Source organism: Falco punctatus (genome assembly GCF_963210335.1).
Source record: "Falco punctatus genome assembly, chromosome: 7".
Classification (NCBI taxonomy): Eukaryota; Metazoa; Chordata; class Aves; order Falconiformes; family Falconidae; genus Falco; species Falco punctatus.
The window spans coordinates 37,987,132-38,010,602 of record NC_137587.1 but is presented as its reverse complement, the minus strand read 5'-3'; the positions used below and the strand labels follow the sequence as shown (position 1 = coordinate 38,010,602).

At 50.5% G+C, this 23,471-nt stretch overlaps 1 protein-coding gene across 19 annotated transcripts in view; it reads right to left on the bottom strand.

Moving 5' to 3' along the window:
* Positions 1–1,887: 1,887 nt before the first annotated feature.
* Positions 1,888–23,471, bottom strand: part of TMX1 (thioredoxin related transmembrane protein 1) — a 31,079-nt gene continuing 9,495 nt past the window's right edge. The window contains exons 8-13 of one of the 19 annotated variants that reach the window (XR_013929471.1): positions 16,749–23,459; positions 15,121–16,551; positions 14,095–14,199; positions 10,381–12,736; positions 2,888–3,056; positions 1,888–2,258 (exon numbers count right to left, since the gene is read on the bottom strand). The gene's annotated coding sequence lies outside the window, so the exon portion shown is untranslated. Of the gene's footprint in view, positions 2,259–2,887; positions 3,057–10,380; positions 23,460–23,471 lie in introns of all 19 variants that reach the window. The other 18 variants (XR_013929474.1, XR_013929476.1, XR_013929465.1 and 15 more) reach the window with 18 other exon arrangements.

The window sequence follows — 23,471 nt, the reverse complement described above, 5'->3', positions numbered from 1 at the left end:
AGGCCAGGGTGCTGGGGAGAACCGTGTTAGCTGTGAGGCCCTGACATCAGCCACCTTACCTGCAGCTCCACGACGGGGACCAAAGGCGAGCACAGCCAGAGCTGAGCCGGAGCAGAGCTGGAGCAGAGAGCACCATGCCATCGCCTCTGGATCAGCCCCATGGGCCACGACGCGGCTACCTCCAGCATCCTCCTGGCAGATATCATATGACATCTCTTTGTCCCAGGACCTCCTCTCCTCCTTTGGATCAGGGACCACGTGCCAGGTGCTGCACTAAGATGGAGGGAAGGAAGACTCCAAGCCTTTGGGAGGGTGGGTAGCAGGGGACGGGGCTGCCTGTGGGCTCTCTTTTATCCTTAAATCGGGCAGGAGAGTGAGGAGGAAGGAGGAGGGAGAGGGAAATAGAAAGTGGTTGCAGAAGAGCTGGAAGGGAGCTGCAAACACCCACCTAGCATCCTTGGCAGCTGGGGTGTGCCTCTGAGCCCCCCACCCTGCCATGGCACACAAACCCTGTACAAGCAGGGAGAGAAATGCCACCAGCAGCTCCAGCACTGCCCAAGCCGAGGGTGTTGTGGTGGGGCAGGAGGGGTTTGCCTGGGCAGGCAGCACGTCTGGGCTCCAGGAGCCCACCGTGGCGCGGGTGGGCTGTGGGGATCCACTTGTGCAAACAAGGCATCACACGCCCCAGGTGCATCCCACTGATTCTCGGATAAACCCACCCCGAGGGGGGGTCAGCAGCCAGAGCCCCGCCACCATACTCTGCTCTCACCAGCATGGGGTGAACACAAAGGAAGCCCAGGAGAAACCGCCAGGGCCCCTCACCGCTGCCTCCAGCCCGCAGCCACCACGGCGGGCGTCTCTGCATGCACGCGTGGGAAGCGGCTCAGCCGGCTCTGCCTGTCCCTGCCCTCCGCCAGCTGCACCTCGCCTGTCCCGGCAGCCGCTCCACCCCACAGCCGGCACTCCCCGGCCCCACGGCGCTGGAGGGGGCTTAGTCCTCTGGCTCACGCATGCCCACAGACCCACTCCATGGTCTCCTCCATGGAGAACATCTCCACAGGGTCTTGTCCCAAGGGGCCACAAAAGCCCCTGGTCCACGGTTGAATAAGCCCAATAGGAGGGCTGACCCCAAAACCATCCTTAATGAGAGGGTCCTCCAAAACATGCTTTAGGTATCCCCCAGCTCTCTGCTCCCAGCCCAGCTACGCACCAACCAGCCCTGCAGAAGTGCTATGGGGAAGGCATTTCTGGAAAGTTTTCCTTGACAAACCATAATTTACCCAATTAATTCTCTGCTGGTGGCTTATGTACCCTTAGAGAGACTGGTCAAGGTGAACGCTGCAGCCAGGAGGGAAAGCTGGAGCGTGTGCCCCCTTCCAGCCTGTACAACAGTTGCTTGAGGATATTTTGGCTTGTTTATTGACTTTACTATTGCCATCCTTTTTGGAGAAAAACAAAAAGCAGGCTGAAGTTACCATAGATACCCTTGCTATGGGGTTTGTGCATTGCATCAGTGCAGAACCCAGCTAAGGGATAGGGCTGTGATGGCGATGGTTTGCTGTCACCCTAAAGCTGCCACCATTGCAGAGGGCTGTCACCGGCTCCTGTGCCAGCCCCTTCTCACAGCCTTCCCAGTGACCTGGAAATAATGGGGTGGCAGTTGAGGACATGGAGATAGTCTTCTGTGTTTCATCACATCCTATTTTTCACGCTGGGATGGTAAACATCTCCTCAAAGATAGTCTTACCCCAAAATGATGGGTGTCCTGGTGTTCGGGATGCCCCTCTTCAGGTGGGCTAACCGCCCAACCTCCCTTCCCATCAAGGTGTAACATCCCTGGTGCTGAGGCTGAGCCACCTGGTGCAAATTCTTCCTCACACCTTCTCAATCATTTAATAATAATTTAATAATAATAATTTGCATATAGTCTGTGGAGCTGTAGAGCAATAATTGCCCAGTTCCTTTATCGAAAACCACATCTAGCTGGGAAAGCTTGGTGCGGCTGTGGCTTTGATCTCAGGTCCCCATGACTCCCGTGCACCCATGCTTGCTGCATCACGTGTGCCGAGGCTGGGTCACGCTTCTCTGTCATGCCACAGAGTACCTGTCATCAGCTCTCCGTGAGCTACCATCTTTTTCCCAAATCATTGTACAGGTGTGACATCACCATTTCCACAAAATGCTGATGGCACGGCTCTTTCCTGCAGCTGGGCTGCTCCAGCCCCTCCACGGTGAGTGGGTATGGCTGAAGAGGATGTCTACAAAGGGGAAAAAAAAAATAATCACATGGGGTTCCCTCCTCCTCCTCCTGAACCACCGAGTCTGCTTCTTGAGACAAGCAATTGCTCAGAAAAGGGAAACCTGTCTTTCAAACATCAGCAGAGCTGTTATTAAAGTAAATGAGTTTTCAAACAAGGATGAGAAAAACAAACAAAACCAAGCCCCGGCCCTCTAGCCTGTGATGGAAAGAAGGAAACCAGCCACTTGCTGTGACCCATGGCCACTATCCCAGGGCCCCTGCAAGCCCACGCCCAGCTCTGCTGGGGTGCAGCATGCCACCAGTAACTCCGGCTCCCCCAGAAGCCTCGCTGCCATGGGACCCCACCCCCAAATCCACCAGTGCCAGGAGCAGAGCATTCTGCAGGGCTGGCACAGGGTGAGCAGGTAGCTCAGGGCAAGCTCCAGTTTGGCAGCAAGATGGGCATGTCCTCCACGGGAGTGGATGGAGGAAGAGGGACCTTCTCAGATGAGCTTTCCCAAGAGATCAACACTATCTGCCCAGCCATTCCAATCTGAACCAAATCCAACGGCTGGCTTGGGCTAAAACGGAAAGCTTCCTCCTCACCTTCCCCATGACCATCCCACCCATCAGGGAAGGGACATTCACCTATGGGGGGAGGTGGTCTGGGGTCTTCGCTGGCCCCACAGCCTTGGCACAGGTCTGTTGCCCTCAGTGCACGGCTTTTCTCCAGTCACAGCAGCTGACACAGCATGAGGTTGGGATGCACCATGGGTGCCCGGGAGCTGAGAAGCTACAGAGGAATCTTCTGCCAGACCTGCAAGGAGGGAGAAAGGAAGAAGCACGGCTGCAGGCACATTTTTTGCAGACAAAAAGCATGCAGGATCCGGTCTGACCTCTCATTACATATGTCTGAGGGGCGATGTGCATATTAAAATAATCCCTTCAAAGAGACAGGTGAGAAGAGAGCACTGAAGTATTGAGCCAAGCTGTCACAGGGATTGATCTTGATACATTTATGATTTTTATTAATAACTTTAAGAGAGGGCACACAGAACCCTGGCACCACCACATACAAACACGTCTCCCTCACTGTTGCCCTACGCCAAGCTGTGAGAGCTCCCCATCCAAGGCTGAGGGATAAAGAGGTCCCTTTACCCATGCCCAGGCTGGTACATCCTTTGCCCCACCACCACGCTGACTCTGCCTCTCCAAGGCCCAGAGACTTGTACTCTTAGGGCCTCACAAAGAGGCACAAATATGAAATAAAGGCAGAATTTGAGGCTTCAGATAAATACCAATTAAAATCAGGAAAAAAAGAGCATGAAGCAGAGCTTCAAATGAGATTTCAGCTCTGCCTCCTCTGGGCTTTTTCAAGCAATAGCACGGAATCCCCCACATTCCTATCTTCACGTGTCCTCTCCTCCCAGCTCAGGTCAGCCTTTGTTCCTGCAGAGCATCTCAGCACCCACAAAGGGCTCTTGCTGCTCCTGACCCAGAAGAGCTGAAGCAGCTCTGCTCTGCTGTCGTCCCCCCCGAGTTCTCACCCCAATATGGATCAGAGGATTTTCAGGACTCTGCTGCGAGACTTGCTGCATCTTGTTTCCAGACTGGCTTGGCTCTGCTTTCCTCCCTGAGCTTCACAGGTAAGTCATATCAACAAGGGCTTAAAATGACCCCCAGTCCTTGCTGCAGATAAGCCAGGGTCTGGTGGGGCAAGGGGCACCCAGCCCTGCACCTCCCAGGCAGGAGCTTGAAACTTCCCAGTTGCTCCTGGAGGAGGAGTGGGCTGGATGTAGGGTCTGCTTTCGCCTGCCTCCTCCTCGCCCCCAGGTCTGTGCAGCCTGGCTGCTGGTCCCAGCCCAGACCCCTCTGTCCTGCGGGGAAGCTGCTTTCCCAATCCCCTTTGCATTCCTGTTAGATGTATCTGCTGAATAGCTCAAGCCTTGGAGGGGAGATGTGACATATCAGAAGAGCCACGGGTCTCCAGGCTCAGAGGGACACCAGCCATCCCCCAAGACCACATCCAGGACCTGATCCAGCATCCAGAGATGCTACCCATCCTGTTGACTGCAGCAAGTGCCAGCTCTGCATCAACAAGTATTACTGAGGTCACTGAAAACATCACATGTAAAAAATGTATCCTTGCAAAACACCAGGAAACCCAAATCATCCCGTTGTGCCCATTTTAAGGGCAAACAGAGAAGGGCTGAATGAATCCCCTGGGGGCCTGCAGTAGGATCTCCCCTCCCTGTGCTCCTGCCCTTGCCATCAACTCCTCTTTCTCAAAGCAAAGACTGCCCAGCCCATGGGACCTCCCCATCCCACACGTCTGAGAGAACAAGGAGGCAAAGAGAAAAGGAAGAAAGAAAAAAAATCAGTTATTTTCAGAATCTCTTCAAAGACTGGATTGTTCTTTTCTCCCCCTCTTTTTCCCAAAGGCACAGCTCCATCTCACTTGATTCCTTCAGAGCAAAGCTGTGCCCGGTCCCCGCACAGAGGCACCTGCATCTCCCCCCACCTCCCCCGTAGGGCACACCATGCCCCTCCCCAGCTCCTCCCAGAGCTGCAGCCTCCCCAGTTAGCAGAGCAGTTGGTTTCTATTCAACCTCTCACCCCTGTACTTGTAAATCCTGGAAACACACATGGGTGAGCAAACCTGAGCGCTGTCATCTGGAGCCACTCTGATTCACCGCTGATGGACCCAAAGCAGGGGGAGCAGCGGAAAAACACCGGGCAGCAGTGATTTACAGCCCAGCTCTCCAGCTGCTGCTACCTGCCAGCCCCAAGGTGACACTGCCTGTAAAGGAATTAAATTTATAGGGACAAAGCTCTTTCCTCCCACACCTCTGCTGTCGTGGTGGTGACACTGAGCTGTGCTTGCATGATGGCCATCCCCCAGCCAGCCAGCGAGCTGGAGAGCATCTTGAAAGAGCATCCCCCACACATGGTGCACGTTACTCTCGGACTGGGAATAGAGGGGTACTGTGTCTTGGGCTGCGTGGGAAGGGTGGCCCCTCCTCCTCTTCCTCCCCATTTAGCCATCACTTCCAAGATGATTCCCCCAGTGCTGGCAGAAGTCCCTTGCAGCTAATTATCCTCAGACTTTGAAAACTGCCCAGAAAGCCTGACAACGCCAAACTTGTGGGTGAGGAGCCTGCAGTGGCTGGCCTGGCTGCAGTACACTGGATATTGCCCCACCAGACCGTGCCTCCCACCCCAGAGACCCCTGTTTGGCACGGTGCTTTTAAGCAAAACACCATCTTAATCATATCCTGCTTCGGAGGGAGATGGTGATGCATTGCACACAGCTCAAATCATGGCCATGGTCTATCAGCTAAAAGCAGGGTGTTACGTTCCCAGACACATTCGTTGCTCTCCTCTCCCCTCCCCGTGCCATGACTCCTTCTGGGCTGTACTTGAACCCCTTGTCCCTGGGGCCATGAATTATACAGTGACACAGAAGCTGGGATCAGGGACTGGAAGCAGGATTTGCAATTCAGAGCAGCTCCAAGACCGAATGAGACATCTCAGACCAGCAAATGAGAGAGGGCAAAACCTGAGACACAGCCAGTCAGTGCCAAGAATAAACACACCCTTGGGTGCTCCGTTGGATGCAAAGCAGTGAGCACCCCATCAGAGCCTCAGCCAGCCATAGGGCCCCAGTCTTTCCCATGGGGCACCCCATTCACCCCTGCGGTGGTACAGGTGCCCCATGGGATACTGCAGAGCTGAAGGAGATGCTTGAGGGCGGGATACCTTCTCTGAGATCAAGCTCCATCCCTGTTGAGCAATCCCCTGGGATGCTTGAAGCATTTGGGTGGATTTGGGATGTCAGAGTCAGCAACATTTGCAAGCCAGAGAAGCTTTCTGATAAAATAAGGCTCCAGAACCTTCATCTGGCAGTGCTTTTTTGGGTTTACTGATGAAGGTCTGCAGGTACTTAGATGGGAAAGGATTCCTGTCAGGTGCTTCCTCATCAGCCTTGAAGAAAATTGCATGGCAAGAGTGAGCAGATGACACAAGACAAATTAACTTGGGAGATAAAGTGCAAGGGGGGAGCTCTAATGGGGTGAGGAGGAGGTTAGAAGTATTGAATACCTCAAGCATGAGGGAAATAGACCCACCAGAAGCAGGTTTTCATCCAAATACTGGCAGTGATTGCCACATCTTACACTCCCCAGAGCCATCAGAGCAGTGAAAACCTGGTCCTGTGCAGAAACCACAAACAGGAGAGAAGAGACAAGAAGGCAGGCACCAAACCCCAGAATTTGTGAGGGTTTTGGGTGGGGATTTCTGTAAGGCAGGTGAAGAAAGAAAATAAATCACGGTAGATGAGCTTAGATCCCTCAACACTTTCTTGTGCTACTACGGCACCACGTTGCACGATGGGACAGCCCCAGGATGCAGAGCAGCTCTCAGAGGTGCTGATGTCACCTTCTCTCTGGGCAGCCACGAAGCTCAGTGGAGCAGCAGCTCTGAAGTGACACAGGTGACCTGCAAAAGCAGCTGAAGGCTGGTCCTGGGGAGCTTCAGAGGAGACAACAGATGCTGAACTTCCCTGTATGATAAATATTGCAGGAATGCCTTGATTTCCTTTTGCACACATCCTCACTTGGGAGCAGGGCTCAGAGTGAAATACTCCGCATGTGGTTTGGAAATGGCCAAGGCACAGAGGCACGCTGGCAGGAAACACTATGAAAACCAGGTCTAGCCCACAGCAGGGACCAACAAGGGGATGCCAGAGGTGTGAAGAAGGTGATTTGGCATTTCTCAAAATACAAGAACTAAGGCAGCTGAAGGAGTTATCAAGTGTCTGGTTTAAAACTGACTGAAGAACAGACCCATCACTAAATTGTGGAATTTTCTGGGCAGGATACTGTGGAGACCAAAAATGTTCATCATTTCAAAACAAGAAAAGACAGGTTCACAAATGATGGCTCTATAGTCATTTAGCATGAGGTTCCTAGTGCAGCTTCTCCAGCCCAGGAGATCCTGACACCACTGACCTTGTTGATAGCCAGGCTGTGGACATGGGGGTCCCACGGTTCTTTGCTGCATCCCTTGTTGCCAGAGAGAAGATGTGCACCTACAGGGGCTTTTTATTAGATGCATGAGGTGGCTAGCCTTGAACACAATCCAGCTCTGTTGGTGTCGGTGCTTCAAGGAAGATGGAAGTTTGGGAATGAGGTTGGGATGTGCTGATTTGCACATAAGAAAGGGAGAACAGCAGTTGTCTCCATCCCACCAGCTGGTAGGACACAGACTTTTGCTTTGACCAGCCTAAGATGGCCTTGAGTAGCATCACCTGAAGGAAAATGCCCAAACGATCTTGTTACAGCAGCAGACTAGACTTTTCTTTCCAGCAGGGTCTGCTCTCAGCTGTCCTCCCAGGCAGAGGAGAATCCTCCTGGTACCTGCTCAGAAGTGCTGGAAAACATTTTGGGTAGCCTGGTCTCCTGCCAGTCTTCCTGAGGAACAGGATCACTGATCCAGGCCTGCACTGAAGATGCTCATCCCTGTCCAAATACAGAAAAGACACCTGAGTGATTTCAGCAGGAGGCACATTTGTGCCAAATGCTTAGAAAAAAACACTACAGACATCAGGGCATGTCGATGTTTTGGCTGACACCGCCAACCAGGCAAGAGCTTTCCAGGGAAGGACTGATGGCAGCAGAGCCAAGCCTCGACACAGGAGGAGGGCTGAAAGCTGCCCGGCTGCCTCCTCTGCCAACCTGCTGCCAATGTTTTCCAGGCCAGGAGGGATTTTCTCTCCGTTGGAGCCAAGTGATTGTGATCTCGCGTTGATAAATGGGGTTTGATCTAATGCCCACGCACAAAGATAATGTGCTGGCAAAAGCCAGATTCAATGACTCTGCAGAGCTCATTCCAACACAGTGCATCAACAGGTGTCAAATTTGGGGGGGAATTAAGGTCCAACACTGACTATCATTGCTCTGTGACATCTATGAGGTCTGTTAATGTTAAACATTAAGTCTATTTCCGGAGAAGGTGATGAAATGAAGCCTCACGAGATGAGAGACAGAGGACAACAAGCTCCGCTGGTTCAAGGGTTTCTTTGAAAAACAAGAAACTCTCCAAGTGTGATCACTTTGGTTCAATTAAAAAAAAAAAAAGCACAATTCAGCACTGGTCTGTTTTAAATATATGTGTTAGCATTGACAGTGTCAATAACAAAATGTAATTATTTAAAAGCTCCTACATATATCAGGGCAGTGAAAACTGCAGATGTCGGCAACCCTTGAGTATTCTTCTTTTACACCTGCCATTAAATCAATTTAAAGTTCCCATCTCAATGTATCAGAATTAATTATGTGCTTTTAGGCAAAGATTACTGAACGACGACCTTCATTTTCTGTTGCACACGTCTGGCTAAAGGATTATCCCATCTCCAGTGCCCATACAGGAGGGTGATGCACAGCACAGGCAGGGACCAGAGTATCAGGGAGATGCATTCTGCGTCACTTGCTGGCCACTTTTGCCCTGAAAGGTCTGAAGGTGCTCCAAAACATGTCACTGAGCATCTCTTATCCACAGCAGGAATAGAATAGAGTAGACTATGTTGCCCAGAACAGGTTACCCAGAGAAGCTGTGGATGCCCCATCCCTGGGAGTGCTCAAAACCAGGCTGGATGGGGCTGGGAGCAACCTGGGCTGGTGGGAGGTGTCCCTGCCCGTGGCAAGAGGGTGGAACTAGATGGTCTTTAAGGTCCCTTTCAACCCAGACCAGTCTGTGATTCTATGTCAGTTGCAAGGAACCCACAACAATCACCTAGTTCAACTGCCCGACCACTTCAGGGTTGACCAAAAGTTAAAGCAAATTATTAAGGGCATCATCCAAATGCCTCTTAAACATGGACAGGCTCGGGGCATTGACCACCTCTCTAGGCAGCCTTGTTCTTCCTGCACACACACCACTACAGCAGAAGTTTATTCATTCCTGTCCAGACAAATGTCCACTCCTGGTGAACTTCAGCCCCATGTCATGTGCTTTGGAGTTTTTGTTGGGGTTTTCTTTCCCCTGCTCTTTTTTTTTTTTTTTTCCAAAAAAACCCAAAACAAAAACAACAAAACCCAAAAAAACCCAAAAAACCCCACCGAGTTTGGAAAGTTGCAGGAAATAAAACCAAGAAATTGCTGACAAGTGTCCCACTGTAATTGAGTGAGAACACAGAGCTCAGCTCTATAGATTCCCAGAAATACAGTCCAGATGTGGCTCTCCATGGCAGCACAGCCAAGCCACAACCCCCAAAATTACTATCCCTGCAACTGGAAAACTTCCCCAGCACCCCTTCCAGCCATGCATGGTGACAGACGATGCCCCAGACAGCACCCAGCCAAACACTTGAAAAAACACAGGGTTGGCACCAGAGCCCAGAGGGGCCCTAGCAGTCCCTAACGTTGAAGGTCTGCAGCAGGGATACTGGAAACTCATTTGATCCACACAAAGCCCAGATTTCTTACCTGTGTACACACCTGAGCTTGAAAACATGACCTTCTACAGCTCACTTAAACCCCAGTTGCCTGCAAACTAGGGGAAACTGGGAACACACTGGTTTTGCAGCAATCCTCTGCTGCAGTCATCATCAGGGACTGAGTGTCAGCTCAGTCCAGGTGTCACCTGCTCTGTTGCAGGAGCAGCTCTCAGGACTGGTGGTCCCCAGTCTATCCGCCCCCCCCATCCCCCCCACCAAGAATGCAGCTAGGGAAGTGACAACACTGCACGCATCACACCGGTCTGCAGTGCGAGCATCCACGCACCGGTCCGCAGTGCAGCCACGCACACAGCCAAGGAGCATGATTGCGGGTACACCAGCATGTGAATGGGAAAAACCCAGCACAGCTAAAGGCGGCAGGAGGGTCAGTAATGGCTCCAGTGAGTCTGTCTTCAGCTTTTCCATGCCAAAAAGTTTTCCCCTTACTGTACCCCCCGCTCATCCTTTTATACAAGACCTTGTTCTCCATCCATCGTATTCACAAAGGTGGCAACAAGCACCAATGATGAAGGATGCACAGACAATGGCTGAGACATTTTGACATTGTTGTATTATTTACCGTCAAATACTCAGCATACGCTAATTAGAAGTGTTCATCAGCACACAGAGCTCACATCCTCAGTACCTGACACGCTTCAGGATGGTTGCAATGGCATGGTGGGTCTGCAGTGATCACTCAGCTCCTGGCAAAGCCAGCACTGACAGCAGTGAGAAGTTCAGAAGCAGTAACAGCCTCCCACATGGGATCAGAGCACTTAAGACTTAAAAAACAAACAAACAAAAAAAACCAGTCCCCAAATCACTCCACTGGTTTCAATTGGGCTGCAATCTTCCAATCCATCTATTGAGCACAGTGGCACCATGCAGCAAGCAATTAGTCCGGCTCTCCGGAGGCCAGGCACTGGCACAGACAGCAGAGCCAAGCAGAACTCGCTGCCTGCAGAAGCGAGAAGTATATTTTGGTTATGACTCCCAGTATGAAGCCTGTTAGATCCAAGTTCTCTTTACAGCTCCGTTACAGGTGCCTTGCAAAACCTCAGGTGTGCTGCTTCATTTTCACAGAATCACAGAACGGTTTGGGTGGGAAGGGACCTTTACAGGCCCTCTAGCCCAACCCCCCTGCAGCGAGCAGGGACATCTGCAACTCCATCAGGTCACTCAGAGCCCCGTCCAACCTGGCCTTGAATGTTTCCAGGAATGGGGCATCTACCACCTCTCTGGGCAACCTGTGCCAGTGTCCCACCACCCTCAGCATAAAAAAAAATGTCTCCCTTATATCTAGCCTGAATCAACCCTCTTTTAGTTTAGAGACCATTACCCCTTGTCCTATCACAACAGCAGATACATTTTCCCTTTCCTGAGGTGGGGCAGTCATCTCATACTTGCTGAGTTTTCCCCAGGCACCAACTCACCCCAACTTTGCAACAGGTTCCCCCCAAGCAAAGCAGCTGAGCTGGAGGTGGCAGCAAAGCCAACATAACCCTCTCTGTCCTCCAGCTGAGGAAATGAAAATGCTGGGGACACGGTGAAGCCCTGTATCCTCTTCAGCTGAGCATCAGCTGCCCTTAGAGGTCAGAGCAAACCCACCAGGCAGTCTGTGGTCTACCATGGGGAGAGCAAGAAATCCATACAAAGATGAGGAGATGAATGCACCTTCCCCAAATCACAGGCTGCGTTTTGTTCTCCAATACCGAACATGAAGAACATAGCCCTGGGGGGCTGAAAAAGTCCCTCCCTCCCTGCTGGTGCAAACTCAGCCTGTGACAACCAGATGGCTAGCCAGTAAAGCAAGGCTGGTTCTCCAAACACCATCAGGTTGGTGTAAATCACATGTTTTTGACAGATGGTCCTTTCATCAAGAGTATTTGCCCAGCCTTGCCCTTCCCGTGTGTTTTCTGCAGACAGATCGCTCTGTGCATCCACGAGCCCCATGCCAGCCCACGGCGTATCTGAAGCGTGGCAGCTCCAGCCACAGGGCACTTCTCATCCTTTACAGGGCATGATGAGACATCCCCCTCTCCTCCGCTGTGCGCAGTGAACCACTTTGGGAGAAAAGCTTACCAAAACCAGCAGACATGCTTGCATTATTTAAGTTGGAAACAAAAAAGTTACCTGCCGGCCAGGCTTGCACTGCAGCCCTCCTGCCTCCCTAGCCAGCCGGTGATGCTATCCCCTCCCCCAGCACTGCAGCTCTGCTCCAGCTGCCCAGACACACACATTTGTATTCCTTATACCATAATAGGCCACTAAAAAGGGCCAGTGGACAACCTCTCCCATCCATCCAGGAGGAGCTGAGTCTACATTTCACTTAAATCCCCAGCGAGACAAGCCCAGCAGCAGCACAGACAAAAGGGCACTTAGGCACTGTGATGCCCCATCACAAGCCCCTGGCCATCGGAGGCTGCGCAGGGCAGGGGACAATCTCCCCCTCTCTGCTTTCATGCGGCAGCGCTGGGAGGCAAAGCACGAGCGCTGGGACACTGCCTGGGCCACAAAACACCCCTGTGCATTTTGTCCACCTGCCGTGGCAGAGCAGGCAATGCAAGGTGCCAGGCTTTGCGCACATCAGGTCTCTGGGATGGCCGATGGACCCTCCTGGAAGGACAACACCAGGCTAACCCTGGGCCATCTGATCCACCAGCTCAGACAAGGGCAGCCCAGGGAATCCCCATTTACCCATTTCTGATCTTGCCACCCACTCCTCTCTACCTGCCCTGACAGGTAAGGGGATGTCTGTTTTAATTCCAGAGTTTAAATGACCTCTTTCTCCTGGAGGACCTGCAGCTCTTACCTAAGTATACAGAAGTTCCCAAACGAAGAGTGAGTGTGTGAGTCAAACAGTCTCTCTTGCAGCCAAATCCTTTCCCTGCAATGCTGGATGTCCCAGGGCCTCTTTTTGTATGCTCTTCATTCAGGGAAAACCTCCCGCTGCCGTTATTCCCCTGGCTGGGAAGTGTTCTTCTAACGGGAAGATTTACTCCCTGTACAGTAGAGAAGATTTACTCCCCATATTCCGCAAGGAGATTATATCCAGTTGCTATTATTCCCTTATCAATAATTCACCATGCAGCCGCACTTCGGATCGCGCCTGTGCTGCCTGCATAGTTTCTAAGCTCAGTACTGACTGAAAGAGCAGCCGTGAGTAATCACATCTCCTCTGATACTGCTTATGCTTTCAGTGAAGCAGAACAAGTAACTCACACTGCAAATGAGTCATGTCCCCTGGAAGCTTCTCATTTTAGCATCCCGTCAAGGAGAGCAGCTTTGCAGAAGCACCTGCTAAGGATTGCAAGCCCTTGGCATTTAAATAAATAAATAAAGGGGAGATAATTAAACTCCATTTTTCAGTCTTATAGGAGGAGTTCACATAAAGGGACTCTTTCTCCTTCCAGAAAATCCAATACAATTAAATGATTAAAACAGAAAAGCAGACATAAAACCCAAGGAGGAGCGGTCAGACAAGCCATTGTGAATACAGATCACACACTAAAGTCTTGATCAAGACTCACTCACTCCCCCGTTAGAAGTACAAGCTTGTCGCTGTTCCCATTTCTCTCTCACATAATAACAACTGTGATGCACAAAGCTCAGGATTAAACCAGCATAATTTCTTAGCAAGAGCCCATTTGAGTAATTTGTCCTGTACACACACACAATATACATGCACAAATGCCTCATATCCCACAGAAGAGATGATCATCGGCATATGTGATACGATCTCAGCACACGAGCCTGCCATCTCTGATTAAAACCTAACCATTAGAGTGATTTATGGCTCTGAAGATGCACAAACATCCTTCGCAACTAAATTAGGCACCGGGTGAGAGATGAAAGATGATCTACCCCTTCCCAGTTGTCACCGGGAAGCTCCATGATCGCAGCTTGGATGAACCATCTCGGATGTCCAAGACATCTGTGCAGTCATTGACTAAACCTTTAATCTTGCAGGCTGGCTTTTCTTCGAAACACCCTGCCAGAGACTCAAGCCAAACAGCATTTGAGTGCTCCTCGTTCCAGCTAGGTGGATCTGTCTCCCATGGATTTATTGGCACGTCTCTCCCCAGGAGACGTGCCTCCCATTTCTCTATTCACTTGCAAGGTTCAACACATTGCTTCACAAATCCTTCAACGGGAAGGTGGGAAGCACCCCTCTGTGGGATGCTCTCCAGGATGGTTTGAGCAAGGCAGGGGGCAAAAGATAGGACTATGGCAGTTTGGAGAAGGCTCCTTGAGGGTAGTTCCCCACTGCATTGCCCGGCTGGTGTCATCAGCACACATGGGATTCGCATTTTCAGCTTTACCTAAAAGGCTGGCTTTTCAACTCTCCAGGCTTACTCACCTGCCCCCGAGCATCTCCAGCAGCAGTCTGAAACCCCATCTGCAGCAGCGATGAGCACCTGGGAAGATCACTCTGCGGTGAGGCAGCCGGGTGTCAAGATCAAGCCTGGGGACAGCGTTGGCCACCATCGGAGACAAGTTGCTATTAGAGCCATCAGACCTCTGGAGCCAAGCCTTCTTCCCTTGGAGGAGAATGATGAGGCCAGAGCCTCCGTGCCCCCAGGCTTGTGGATAACCCATCCTCATGCAAAGCTCTGACTCACGCCTGGGCAAGCACGCATGCAGCCCTGGGCACCAAGACTATTAGTCTATGCCTGGACCCCTTCCTATTACTTCTGGCTGGGTGAAATTAAATGGAAAAGAAATTCAATTAGGAAGGTCTGGTTTAACACTGAGGGATCCTTCAGAGTCACTCTCTGGAGCCGTTAACAGGTCTGACAGGATTAGCAGCCCCTGGGTTCCCTCCTCTCCAGCCATCAGCTCAGGAAGCCTGTGGCCACAGCAGGCTGAGCTCCAGCCAGGATCTGCTGCTGGTGCAGCCGCAACCACCCCAGCCTCCAAAATGGAACTTGCTGCCCAGCTGTTTTCTGGAGCCACCAAAACTCAGTACTTAACAGCAAAAAGAGCTGCCTTCCCCTGGGAAGCAAGCAGCCACCAGGTTACACACCCCACACGGAACAACCGGAGGGGCAGCCATGCCAGACCCTGCCTGCTCTGCCATGGAGGAAGACGCAGGTTTGGGTAAGTGGGCTTCTCACGGGCAGCACTGCGCCAGGCTTTGCAACAGCCTGGGAAGCAGAAGACCAAAGCGTGGAGGAGACCTTTGGGCACCAGCCAAGGACAGGGTGCTGAGTCCCTGCCAGCCCCACTACAAGGGTGCCATGGAAAGGCAGGATGGGAGGTGCTGAGGGCTTACAGTGATAGCCAGGTGGGGAAATTTCCCTCCCATGCTCTGCCAGCTCTTCATGTCCCCAGTATGCTTTCTGTGATCAATGCAGCCTACAGCACGGGAAATTAAAATGCCTACCAGACAGTTGGCTGCAGCAGCTTGCTTCAGTCTCCATTTATCCAGTGACTTGGACACGGTAAGACAGGCTAATATAAAAGGAGATGCTGTGGTACCTAATACACTGCAGAAGATGATAGTAGTTTCAGACTAATGGACAACGCTAAAGACAGTGTGACCAATGTGATAAATCAGAGCTGTGCCGCTTCAGGGGAACAGAGGAGGGGGGGAAAAAAAAAACCCAAATGAAGACTTAGAGCCTTCAGCCCCAGGAGTCAAAGGAAAGGCAGTGTCCTTGGGAAGGCTGAGCCCCCGGGCGCTCCCTGCTTACTGCCCCACGAGGCAGATGGGACCTCCAGGGTGCATAGGTTGCCCCTGCCCACGGAGCCCTGTCCCCCAGCACAAGCCACTACTCACAGTGCGTGCGAGTCCTCAGCTACTCACACCATCCCTGCAGTTCTGCTAAGCAGTTTCCTTCAAGGCATCTGATCCCTTATCTCACCATCCAGACTCGGACCTACAAGTGGCAGAAGGGATAATTAAAGCTGAGCTGTTTCAAAAATATCTCCCTGCAGACTCCCGCCCTCTGAAAGGGACAGTGAGACAGCATGGAGTCCCAGGGGAACAGGATCCCAGAGTCCTTGCAAGAGCAGTTTAACAGGGTCATTTCTGCCATCCCCAGCGCCCCTGGCAAACCCAGCACCCATGTCTGGTATCCATAGAGCAGCATCTCTTTGGCCCTTGGGTGGCAGACAGAGCAGGAGGATATGGGAGAGGATCAGAGGTAGAAGCAGAGAGGGAAATAGTGTTTGCCAACCTTTGGGCTGGAGGGAGCACAAGCCAGCATTCAGCATCAAGAGCTAGAGCACCCACAACATGCTAGCTCCATGCTTCACCAACAGCCTGCAGTAAAACCCAGCAAAGCTACACGTGGTGAGCAGCCCTGGCAAAGCCCCAGGGGCTGCCTCCGCTCCATCTTTCTCTCAGCCACTTGCCTACACAGCAGATAAATCCCAGGGCACCTACTACAACCGTCCTCCATCCCTGAGCGTGGCAGAGCCCTCGTCCCCCCTCACAGACCCCACTCCAGGCAAGCTGAACTACCCCTAAATGCGATCAGTGCAGTGAGGTTAGCATCTGAGCATGCGGAGGTGAGGCATGAACCTTGGGGTCCCCCCACACCTGCCCACTGCCTGCCCTTAGGACTGCACTTCTGAGCGGTGATGGAAAGGAGAACAGGTACCACAAAGGAAGAGCAGCAAGTTGCTGAGCATTACATCCTTCCCCTGGCAGAGAAGCTCTCCCCAGAGGAGAGAGCGCTGCTTCCTCCAGTGCTTTTTGGATCCTGCCCAGCCAGGCTGTAAATCCCCCAGGATGAGGACAAAACGCAGCGCAGGCACAGGCGTCACACCACTGTTCATACCCTGTAACCTCCACCCCAGGAGCTGAGACCTGAAAAAAGCAACAGAGAGAGGCAGCTCTTAGCGCAGGTGGGACAACACCTACCATGATGCCCATCGGCTCTAGCAACCTTGCAGGTGATGTCCTGCATCAGTGTGGGATGCGATGGGTGCTGTGGGTTGGGTCCCCGAGCACAGGGCCAGTGAGTGATGCCACCCGCCACCCTGCTTGGGGACCCTGCAGCTCACCGTGGCACAGGCATCAGGGCACAGGAGAGCTGGCAGCACTGCCAGGGAGCGGCAAAGAGCCTAAAGCACCTCCAGAATGTGCTGGTGCCTCCTCATGACCTTTCAAAATAAAAAAAATTACTCGGTTAACCTAAAAACATATAAAAATCTGAATTGATACCATTTAAAAACAGCAACCACCTCTCCTAAGCAGAGTTTTCATCCCAGGGAAGAAGTGCCAGAAATCAACTCAAAATTGCAGTCGATTCTCTGTGGGAAGAATTCAGCTGCTTTGCTGATAAGCAGCTATATAAATCTCTAAGCTGGAGAGGTAGATCATTAAGGAGAATGTTTAGAGAAATTAAATCCTTTTTCCTGCTTCTTATGCTAATAGGGAAAACCAAGCTGATTTGCAGGAGGACAACATTTAGCAAAATCTAATTCATCAAAGTCCCCATCTGTTCTCATTCTCATGCTGAGTTTGTCAAAAATCAGCTTTCCTTCAACCAACACCCGTGTCCCTTTTAACTGTAAGAGGCCAATTCTGGAGAGATTTGTAAATAAACCACTTCTGCAAATCCAGCCAGAAAAAACAGACAGGGGAAGGGCTTGATTAATAGAAATACGTGTCAGGATTGAAGGGATTGAGGAGAAACAGCAAAGTGAATAAGGGGACAGGGAATGACTAATCAGCACAGCTGGCAAAATAACCCATAGCAGGGGCCAGCGTAGGGTTAATGATACCAGAATGGGGAAATCTTCAAAACAGGATCCTACATCCATGCCTCCACTGCAGTTTTTGCTCCTGGATGAAGCAGAATCTGGAAACAGCTCCATGACGGAGCCAGTCTGCGTGTAGGGACTAGCAAGCTCCTCCCACAGCCCATGGGGGTCTAGAAAAATCTCCTAAAAATGTCTTTCTGTTCCTTACAGGAGGCAATGCTGAACTGGTTTGTTACACTGTTCTACCTATTCACAGTTATCAGAGCAAACAGGTTATCAACATATTGAAGCAAAACACACTATGGAGCACATCTTATCTCAAAACTTGGCAATTTGGGATTTAAGTAACAAGGTTATATTCCCGTATTCTTCTTTAGGGGCGGGATTATTCTATATGCTCCTGTATTCAATGTATTTGGCAATTTAAACTGTGCACGTATTTCCTGCAGTATTTTCAGCAGTGGGGATTCCACTTTCAAGGTGGGTAGCCCCATGGGTCATACCTGTCATTCAGCACAGGTCAGGCCAGGCATGGTCAGGTTGGTGTGCTCCTCCAGGATCTCCAACAGCCGATCCCTGCCTCGCTGGCAGCTCCAGCAGGGATCCTGCTGGGGCATGCACACCAGGCGTAGGCACAGAGCCGATTTGGCTTACATTGCAGCAAGCAGAGGGGAAAAAACCCTGACATTTGCTGCCCTGAAGACAAAACTGGTTTTTATCCTTACTCACGGGGCAAAAAATCTAGCCAGCTGCAGCACAGGCAGGAGCCCTGGGGCAGGATCACAGCTCTGCTCACCACCTGCCCTTTCCAGAGCCTTGCTTCCCCTCCCAGCCCTGTGTAGCCCAGCATCTGTAGAGCCCCAGAGAGGAGCATGCAAAGATAAGCCTGGCTGTCCCCACAGCAGCCAAAATGTTGCTCCTGCCCTGGGGTTCCCCCATCACTTGCCCCATGGAGCCAGGACTCCATGGCACCAGTCGTCTTTGCTGTTCCCAGCTTCCAGCTGCTTTCCAGCTCCATCTTCTTGGTCAAGCACGATACACAGCAGAAAAAGGAGCAAGGAGCACACAAAAGCTGGGCAGGGAAAATGGTGACAGTTTTGAGGATGCTCTTGCTTACGTACAACCTGCCATTGAAGACTGTGTGCTCTGGCCAGCTGCGAGATGTGCCGCAGTGCTGGGGATGTGTTCCCAAGGGTGCTGCGAGCCATCAGCCTGCGGAGGCTTGGAGGATCCCCCCAGCAAGGCACTGACCCACTGGGGATGTCACCCAAAGGCTGGGTACATGCAGCTCACATATGTGACACTTTCTTCTGAAAGAGAAAGTCTCGCATGACAACAGAACCAGCCAAAGAGGGTTCACACCGCCTCCTACAAATCCAGAAGAGTTTATTCTCTGCCTGTTCATTGTTTACTCCTGGGACTGGAAGTTCAAGTGGTGATCCCAGTCACCACAAAATAAATCCATCCGTCGAGCACAAAGCAGGAGTCAGACATTTCCTTTCGCTATCATTACCTCCAGCCGATCCCCCTCCTGCTGTGCTTCCTCTAGCTCAGTCTTAATTATTCATTTCCTGGTGCCCTTTCATTCAGAAAAGTTCTCCCTAATCTGTAACCTGCTTTTTCCATTTGTTTGGTCCCACATAGCTATGCTACGGGCATCCACAGCATAAGGTGACACAGCTTACTCATAGGTACGTATTGTTCCCATACCTATTGTTTCCTTTAGAACAACTGAAAATATTTACATTTCAGGCTTTTACCATTCTCTTTTAAGACATAAAATTACTTCAGGTCTCTCTTTAGAAGGAAGATTTCCTCCAGGGGCAACACAGATCCAAGCAATCTTTCTGTGGCATCTCCATATTGCCACCACGTGGTAAACTGGTTCCTTTTGCTTGCTCTCCTTTTGGTCATGCAATTTCTTCCACAACTTTCTGGAATAAAGTTAGAGCAGCCCTTCCAGAGATGTGCTCCAAAGCCCTTTAAAAAAAATAATTAAAAAAATATAATAACCTATATATACATACCCAGAATGGAGATCTGTTTGGAGGCTCTGAGGTTCTTAGAGCAGCATGGCAAGCATTAGCTCTTGGTCAGCTACCTAATTATAATAGGCAAAAGTAAAGAGTGATGCCCTCGAGCTCCTTCTGAAGTGGGGAGCGCCACCTGCACCCCCCCACCCCCCCCACCCCCCATTACAGCCCTGTACCCAGATCCAGCCCCAACCTTACCAGGAGCTGAAACCGCTGTAGCAGGCTACAAACGAGGTCTTGATCTCTCAGATAACAAATGAGGCGTCTTCCAAAGTGACCACAGGACATCAGGATATCATGGACAAGCTGAGGGACATCAGCACATCTTGCAAAAATAATAATAAAAAGCCACCTCTTTGTTGTGCCTCCTCTCGCTCAGCAAGGTGTCACTACACCACCCCATGGTGGTTTGAGTTTTAGTCATCGCTGCAGAACTTCAGCAGAGCACCGAGACAAACAACTCTTTCCCCGGGGGCCGACAGCTCCTGGCAGGGTTTGTTCTTGCTGTCTGTCATGCTTAAGAAAACATACAGAAACCTCCAAGAAAAACTCAGATCCCACTCAAAGGGGGGGACCTGGCCGGCTTCAGCGATTGCTCCGCTCTCTCGGCTGGGCTGACAACTGGCTAGAGCCTTGACGGATCTGGAAGGGGATGGATCATCCTCGTCTAGGGCTCTGACAACTAATGCATCATACCAGACAGTTCCTTTAGAAATCTGTCATGACAACGCCCACCACACACATCAAACTGACTACAAACTCCTGTTTTTAAAAATACACCATAGCAGAGATTACACACAGATTATTCCCCCTGAACAAGAGATACTTCAGCAATACTTTGCTTTTATTCATCTTTACACAGGATTTATCAGCCTTTGTGTTATGGTATCACCACTCACAAAAGATCCTTCAGCAACTCAAAACCTTTGGGAAGTTTGGCCATGGGCACAAGCTCCAGCCCAGGGGGGACACATCAGACGTAATTTCTATTTCTGATCAGCTGGGCATACACAAGAGTCCACACCACAACCTGCTTAACACTGAGCATTTAATCTCAAGTTCATGTTCACAAAATCCTGCTGAAATAAACTCTGTGTAAGACCACACTTCACGTCCTTCCCAAATACTTCACAAGGGGATGGAGAAAAGAGGAGGAAGAGAAGGAAACTGTTACTTACCCTTGGAGAACCACTTCTGCAATCGTCTAAGTCAGCTTTGCAGTCCAATAAACAGCCAGGAAAATTCAACACGTGTGCTATTTTCCTGGGAGACCCAAGGACTGAGCCTACGCGAAGGAAACAGCCAGGCTCCACAGGCACAGGTAAGGAAAGGCTTTGTTCAGCCACTATTTGTTATTGAGGAGTAACAATGTCACCCCCCTCGAGAGCCACACAGGTCCTCACACCCCTCTTCCTTCTGCCGTACAGCTGTGGACCACGTTCAGTTTATATCCTGCCTGTTTCTTCGTGCCCAGCGTCTCTGCTGGCTCCAAGCTCTTCCCATTGACGCAGAAGATCAAGGAAATTCAAGCCATCCAAACCCAGCACTTGGCCTCCTTGGGGTTTTGGTTTTTTTGACAGATTAAACTGCAATTCCAAGACAAATAGACACTGTGGTCTGTCAGTGAACAAGATCTTGGCTAGTCCAAGGAGTCAGGTGGAAGAGATTCACATCAACAGTGCTAATAGCAGGCTTGAGCTTCACCGAAACGGAACAAGCCTTGTGCGGTGACGCTAATGGGGCAAGCAGCCTTCCCTTGTCACTGTGGTGCCTATGCTGACGCGGGGAATGCAACAGGGAAAGGACACACCAATTGAACTTGACCTGTAGAAACAGCATCCTGTATCCCTGTGATTTCAGCCACAGGCAAGAAGAAATCTTTACTCTGAACCCCGCTTTCCCTTCAGCTGATAGTCTTGACACAGCAAGCGTTCAGAGGGGAGTAACCATCCCACATGCCAAGGAGGTTAAAAAAAGATTCAGAGACATAATCTTTCTGAGAAATTACTAGTCACATGGTGGGGGCACCACCCCCCCCCACCCCCCCCCGATGACACTGAAGTCTGGGCTCAGCAAATCATGAAGACTCTGGAAGGCAAAGCGCAGCTAACAAAAATATTATCTTTAATGATGGTCATGCATTAACAGTTTCACAACTAGCATTTGAAAATCTCTTTGATACAGGAGGCATAATTTAACTTATAAATGGACCTTTTAAAAAGAGACACCCAGAAGATTTCACTGGTGTCTTTTTCCCCTTCTGATACTCACAGGTGCCTGTCACTTCAAGGATATCAGTCACGTACAAGCCCACATCCACCATCACCCCTCAGCACATGCTAGCACCCCCTGGGTCTTGGGAAGGTCGAACTGGAAGTCCAGATCCTTCCCATGACTTCAGCCTCAGGAGACTGATGTGCAATGCCAGGGCAGCTAACAGCCCAGCAGCTGCTCCCAGCCCTCCAAGGCACCATGCCACGGCTACTCAATGAAGCGGGCTCTCCAAAAGCAAGGCATCAGTTCCCACTGCAGGAAAGGTTGGGTTTCTGATCTACTCTGCGCTTTAGTCCACGTGGGATCCCAACACCAGCTGTTCCTCCAGTTATTACAACTATCAGCACAGAGAACTTAAAAGCACCCGTAAGCCAGGAGCAAAAGGCAAATCCCAGCATGCAGCCTACAGCATTGCTAGGAATCGAGTTCTAGGGGCTTTTCAGAAGGCTGGCTTTTATATGCAAGAATTTAAAAGTCAAATACAGTAAGTGGTACAACAGGGATATGCATATACTCAAGTACCTCACCAGATAAAAGAAATATATTTATTCCTTTCACAGACTACAGATAGCTATTAAACATCAGATGCATACCTAAGTGCTAGCTTTCTGGATCTGCCTTGCAGTTAAAGAGAATTTCTGTAAGCAATGCTAAATAGAAATGAAACTTGTATCTGGAAAGTTTTAGAGTGCTAAATACAGAAAAGCGAGGAAAAAGGGCACACTGAGGCAGAATCTCACTGAAGTTCATGAAGCCCACAGCAAGGTAAGGAGTTCAGCAAGGCAAAGAAAAGCTGACCCAAGAGCAGATTGTAAGGTATTAAGTAGTCAGAATAGCAGTCAGAAATAAAAGTCAGGGAAGAGCCAAAGATGATGCTGTTCAGATCAAACCAAGAACTTGCAAACAAGGAGGTAAGACAGCTGCAGGAGATAGAATCCCTCTTCTTTAAAGCAAAGAAGCCTTAAAATTGATGTTGTCCTTCGGTGTTTCAAAACAGTGCTACAGCACACTGACACTGAAGTTTCTCCTTCCCCATCAACCTTTGTCATAACTGAAACTACTCACTTCAAAACTAAACCTACAGCTGACTTTGGCGATCCGGCAAACACCGACTGCCGCCTAGGCATAATTGCTTTTTTGTTTCTCATTGGGCTAGTCCCAACAATTTTAACTATCTAAATATACTTCAGTTTGACTTTTTGCTCTGTTTTTCCTTTGGACTGGCAATCACTTTGTTATATGTGATACACTGAGTGGAAGGGGAGGGAAGTTAGGTTTGTATGAGCATCCACTGAAGTCCCCAGGCAATCTGTATTCCTTACTCCTGTTGGGGAGGAACTGCAAGAGTCTTATAGCACTTTTCCAGAAAACTCTATGCATTCAGACTAAGCACTCACATGCTAGAACTACCACATTCTCAATGCTCATTCCTAAGAGAAAAGATGAAGGAAAGAGTAAGGGAACAGGCAAGACAGACCCTCTGATGGCAAATTTTGTGCTGGGCCGGCTGTTAACTCATTAGTGCTGTGAGCATACCTTGTCTGGATTTGTTTCCTCCTCAAGCAGCCTCTTTCATTTCAGATCCCATATAATTCTGAATTGAGCTTCCCACTCCAAGATAAACTCACCAGTGTTGACCCCTTCAGTTGTTAAGATTTGATATACAGTGTGTAGGTGGAAGAGGGGAGGAGTCCATCTGTAGCTGAAATACAAT